This window comes from Thalassophryne amazonica, chromosome 8 (assembly GCF_902500255.1).
Source record: "Thalassophryne amazonica chromosome 8, fThaAma1.1, whole genome shotgun sequence".
In the NCBI taxonomy this organism is placed as follows: Eukaryota; Metazoa; Chordata; class Actinopteri; order Batrachoidiformes; family Batrachoididae; genus Thalassophryne; species Thalassophryne amazonica.
In genome coordinates, this window is record NC_047110.1 from 65,133,501 (window position 1) to 65,139,835 (window position 6,335).

The window sequence follows — 6,335 nt, forward strand, 5'->3', positions numbered from 1 at the left end:
GGTACAGACGGAAAGACAAATGAGGATTCTGGGAAATGTAGTGTTACCAGTCGCAGGACCGCACACAGCATATTCCTTCTTTTATTTCCGGCAGACTAGGCACGGCTAGTGCATTGCTGCCCCCCACTTGTCAGAATGTACGCCTAGAAAACACAATGAATTATCTGCCCTACACTTTATTGTAATACCCTGTGTTCCTCAGAAAATTTATGACTGCCATTGCCCTCTCTTTAGGGGAAGCTCCTTGACCTAGATTGGTCCTTAGGGAAAAGGTGTTAATTCCCAATGAATGTAAGCACACAGAACATATCTTTTCTTTGCTCTGCATAAGCAGAACAATGCAAAATAAAATAAGTCACGGTTTCAGGGACATCACAAAATTCACAAAGGCCATCTTTGTGTTTCCAATGAGAAACAATCCACTAGCCAAACCACAATGGCCCAGCCGGAGACGTGTCAGCTTGACATCATCCTGCCGAGAGAGGCCAGATCTTATAATGGTGCCATTAACTGAAGGAACAATACCATATGACTTTTTTCCCCTAATTTCAGCATCCCACATTTACTGCCATTGCTTTCCTATGGCATCCATAACAAAAGAGCGACACTCGGTTCTCCCAAAAGGCACTTTAAAATGAATGCTCACTTCTTTTAAGCTTGCTTTAGCGAGGCCATCTGCAATTTCACTGCCTTCAACCCCAACATGAGCTGGCACCCACAGAAATGCCACGTCAAAACCCACCATCTCTAACCTGTATATTGTAATCAAAGTTCATCAATAATGTCCTGGTCGAGCTTTACAACCCTCACCTCCTTCCAGGGCCATCAGAGATGACAAAGAGTCAGTGCAAATCACTGCACTCTTGACTCCACTTTCCTCAAGCCACCACAACGCCCACAAAATTGCAATTAATTCAGCTAAGATAGACAGGCCATCCGGAAGGTGGTGACTCTGTCAAAGTCAAGATGGGGTACATAAAACCCAAACCAACCTTGTTACTATTTGGGTCCTTAGAACCATCTGTGAAATTCTAACTACACCATTCCAATTATTTCCAAATGGAGACTCACATGAGATGCCAAGCTTTCCTTGGACCCTTCTTTAACAAATGACTTATTGTCAGATCAATATTTGGCTCACACCAAAGCCAAGGAGGAGTCTGGGGCCAGAGCACAGGGGACACAATTTCCTTGTTATAAAAGGGAAGTTCCTGGATATTATTTTTTACGCAATGCAAATAAGATTTCTTTATAGTCTTACTCATACCCTGACTAAATTCCCAACAATCATTTAGCACAGTAGTTGCGATGAGTGAACCACTGGACCCCTTTAATTTAACAATATAATTTAAAGGCCAACTTTTTCCTACGCAGGCTCAGAGGAATCTCTCCTGCCTCCACTAACAGAGCCGGAATTGGTGTTGTCCTCATGGCCCCAGTGCAAAGTCTCAAGGCTCTAGCCTGGACAACATCTAACTTTGCCAGTACTGACTGAGCAGCAGAACCATACACCACACACCCGTAGTCAAAGATAGAACGGATCATCGCCCAATAAATCATTAACAGCACTTCCCTATCTGCACCCCAGGATGAGCCTGTGAGACATCTCAAAATATTTATAATCTTGCAACACTTACCCACCATTTTCTGTACATGCTCCCCATATGTCAATTTTTCATCCAGCCATATACCAAGAAATTTAAACACATGCACTTACTCAATAAGTTCACCTTACACAGCATATTGCTGTCAACAAACAATATTAAAGGGCATATCCCACTCCAATCAGCACTATCTTTTAAAAAAATATATACAAGATTATGAATCATTACTTCCAAATCTTAAACTTGTGCGAGTCCGGATGTAGCTGATAAAAATAAAATTAGCCATACAATGTCTGAAAAAATGCACACAGATTGAGAGCTATTTTTAGCCATTAAAGTGATGTAATTTCAGGGGCTGAATATTTGCTGCCTGAAGGTCACTTCACTTGTGTCCACTTCATGACTTAAACCAGTACACACAGTCAATTGGGGCAGTTTTTGTCTCCAATTGTTATATTCGCCCTATTGACGTATCCCATAATCCCTTGCGCGTCAGAGAGATGCTGCAGTCAAACAACATAGAGAATACACATGATGGACAATTGTAAATGAATATTATACTACAAAAATGTATTTTTATGCTTTTCGTCACATTAATAAGAGACCTGCTGCATGAAAAACTTGCTAAAACAATTATAACAAATAATCAGTGTCTGCTACGTTTAATCTGCATGGAATTTAATAAACGCAAACCGAATTTCAGGACATATTTATTAGTCTGGAACAAAGAGGACAAACAGTGTCGTAAAGAACAATAATCAAGACGTTAAAGAGCAAACTTCACTTTCCCCCCAGAACGACATGATCAGGAGTGATCGTAGCTCACAGCAGCTCCAACGGAGAGACAGCCTGTAATTCTCACGTTTACATAAAACAAAAGCAATAACAACGTCTATAAACCCAGAGAATATATTCATGAGAGTTTTAGGCACAATATAAAATAGTTTTATGTTGCGATGTTAATGGTGTTGTCTGTGTGCAGTGGTTAAAGTGCAGCATGATCAGTGTCTCAGTGCAGTTCTCAATGTTACTGAGATCTTGCAGCGCGGCGATCTCTCCGAAGTTTTGCAGCATTTGAAACATCAATAGGGCAATAGATTTAATTTTGTGTTCAATCAAATTCTTGTACTTTTGCGATCAACATATGTCCATTTCCGCCTCTTTGTAACCCTTGTATTCATAAAAAACAACATCGCATACGTCTCAATAAGACTGAAAGTGGTGTCTGTGACTTCACTCTAGCTGCATTCGTATACAGAGCCCTAGAATTATTGTTTCACTGTGCGGCGCTGTCTTTTGTCCACAGGAAAACAGTGTTCCTCCACCAGACTCGCCAGCTACAGGTAGCTTAGTTAAGGTCAGCCTGGCCAATAACACAAACAATGAAGCTGGTCCATGCCCAGCTGTGCATGGAAGCACCAAAATCGGCACAAATAGAAAGGCCTGGGTTCACGTCACTTCCGGTGAAGTGGCGAATCCAAAGGCGAGAATTCGTACTTCCGCGACTTGGATCGCCCACTGAAAACATTCGGGCTGTATGCTTGTTTATTGAAATCAGCTGGTTTGGTTTCGTCTATAGCTTGCTTCTATCAGCCAAGTGATAGCTATACACCAAGCTGACCTGAAATGAACCATTGTACATTAAATTGACTTTATTGACAAGTCTGATCCCTTTGAAAAGTGACCAAATTACATGTATTTGTAGTGAGCTCGACAATGTTTTCAGCAGCCAAAAATGGCCACCAGAGGGCGCGTGGTAAAGCCTGCGCTCGCCTATATTCCTTATTTTTGTTGCTGCATTGGTATTTGGTACAAGTTTTATACCAACTTCCTTTCCTGACGCAACTCCAGTTTTACCTGGAGAAACACACACAGCCCCTGGTGTTCCAAAGAGGTCTCCCATCCAGGTCCCACACTGCTCAGCTTCTGAGATATGACGGGATCAGGCTGACACAGAGCAGTCTGGCTGCTGCCTATCCAGGGTTTTCTTGTATCCCATAATCCCTTGCGCGTCAGAGAGTCGCTGCAGTCAAAACAACATAGAGAATCCACACAATGACAATTGTAAATGAATATTATACTACAAAAATGTATTTTTTTATGCTTTTCGTCACGTTATTAAGAGACTGCTGCATGTTACCCTGAAAACTTGCTAAAACAATTATAACAAATAATCAGTGTCTGCTACGTTTAATCTGCATGGAATTTAATAAATGCAAACCTAATTTCAGACATATTATATATGTTAGTCTGGAACAAAGAGGACAAATAGTGTTGTAAAGAACAATAATCAAGACATTTAAGAGCAAACTTCACTTTCTCCCAGAACGACATGATCAGGAAGCGATCATAGCTCACAGCAGCTCCAACGGAGAGACAGCCTGTAATTCTCACGTTTACATAAAACAAACGCAATAACGTCTATAAACCCAGAGAATATATTCATGAGTTTTAGGCACAATATAAAAATAGTTTTATGTTGTGATGTTAATGCTGTTGTCCGTGTGCCGCGGTTAAAGTGCAGCGTGATCAGAGCATCTCGATGCAGATCTGTGTTACTGAGACCTCGCTGCGCGGCGACCTCTCCGAGGTTTTGCGGGATTTGAAACCTGAAAAGGGTGGATAGTACGCTATATATATATATATATATATATATATATACACAGTGAGGAAAATAAGTATTTGAACACCCTGCGGTTTTGCAAGTTCTCCCACTTAGAAATCATGGAGGGGTCTGAAATTTTCATCTTAGGTGCATGTCCACTGTGAGAGACATAATCGGGGAAAAAAAAAAAAAAAATCCCGAAATCACAATGTATGATTTTTTTAAAATAATTTATTTGTATGTTACTGCTGCAAATAAGTATTTGAACACCTACCAACCAACAAGAATTCTGGCTCACACAGACCTGTTAATTTTTCTTTAAGCCCTCTTATTCTGCACTCTTTACCTGTATTAATTGCACCTGTTTGAACTTGTTACCTGTATAAAAGACACCTGTTCACACACTCAGTCAATCACACTCCAACCTGTCCACCATAGCCAAGACCAAAGAGCTGTCTAAGGACACCAGGGACAAAACTGTAGACCTACACAGGGCTGGGATGGATTACAGGACAACAGGCAAGCAGCTTGGTAGAAGACAACTGTTATGATTATTTATTAGAAAGTGGAAGAAACACAAGATGACTGTCAATCTCCCTCGGTCTGGGATTCCATGCAAGATCTCACTTTGTGGGGTAAGGTGATTCTGAGAAAGCTCAGAAGCACACAGGAGGACCTGGTCAATGACCTGAAGAGAGCTGGGACCACAGTCACAAAGATTACATTAGTACACATGATGCTGTCATGGTTTAAATCCTGCAGGGCAGCAAGGTCCCCTGCTCAAGCCAACAGATGTCCAGGCCCATTCGAAGTTCACCAGTGACCATCTGGATGATCCAGAGGAGGCATGGGAGAAGGTCATGTGGTCAGATGAGAATAGAGTTTTTTGAAATCAACTCCACTTACCATGTTTTGAGGATGAGAACAACCCCAAGAAAACCATCTTAACTGTGAAGCATGGGGGTGGAAACATCATACTCTGGGGGTGCTCTTCTGCAAACTGCAACTGCACCGTATTGAAGGGAGGATGGATTTTGGCAAACAACCTCCTTCCCTCAGTAAGAGCAATGAAGATGGGTCATGGCTGGGTCTTCCAGCATGACAATGATCCCAAACATACAGCCAGGGCAACTAAGGAGGGGCTCCGTAAGAAGCATTTCAAAGTCCTGGAGTGGCCTGGCCAGTCTCCGGACCTGAACTCAATAGAAAATCTTTGGAGGGAGCTGAAACTCCAAACCTGAAAGATTTGGAGAAGATCTGTATGGAGGAGTGGACCAAAATCCCTGTTGCAGTGTGTGAAAACTTGGTCAAGACCTACAGGAAACATTTGACCTCTAATTGCAAACAAAGGCTACTGTACCAAATATTAACATTGATTTTCACAGGTGTTCAAATACTTATTTTCCTCACTGTATATACACACACACACACCCAGGTGAAGAATAAATAAGCCAACAACTGCTTAATTTTACCAGAACCTCAGCATAAATCTAGTTCTTTTTTAAAACTTATTTTCTAGTTGTTATTGTGCCTTGGTGATTGACATTTCAGTATTTACTCTCAGCAGGAAATGCAGCCTTGAGAACTTGAAGGGATGCTCGGTGGAAGAGGCTACAAGAGGAATCTTTTGAATGAAGGCTGCTTTTCCTTCATATTTGCCACCAAGAATGGTGGCCCCCAGGGCACACGTCATAATCATCAAATCAGTTTGGGACTCTCACCCCATCCTGGCCCCTGCTCATGCCACTCCCTTTTCCGTTTCCCCCAAGCTGGCGGCGGCGCGACCACACGTTGCTGCCCCCCCCACACACACACACACTCACTCACTCACATCACCTCAATTCGGAAACGGACTGTTTCAAAGTTTAGTGCACATAAACAATGTCAAATATATGTTGTCTTTAATTCTGATGTGTGCCATTATTACAGTAAACAATTAATAATTGTGGATTAATTGCTGTCTCTTGTCTGTGGTAATTGGAGTGTGGACGTAAACTCGTTGTTGCACTCGTAATGACAATGACAATAAATCTCATCCATCTATCCATCCATCATCCTCTTGATTGTTATTCCTTTACCACTGCAGAGGATTGAGAGATCCAGATTTCTCAGGAACAGTATTTGTG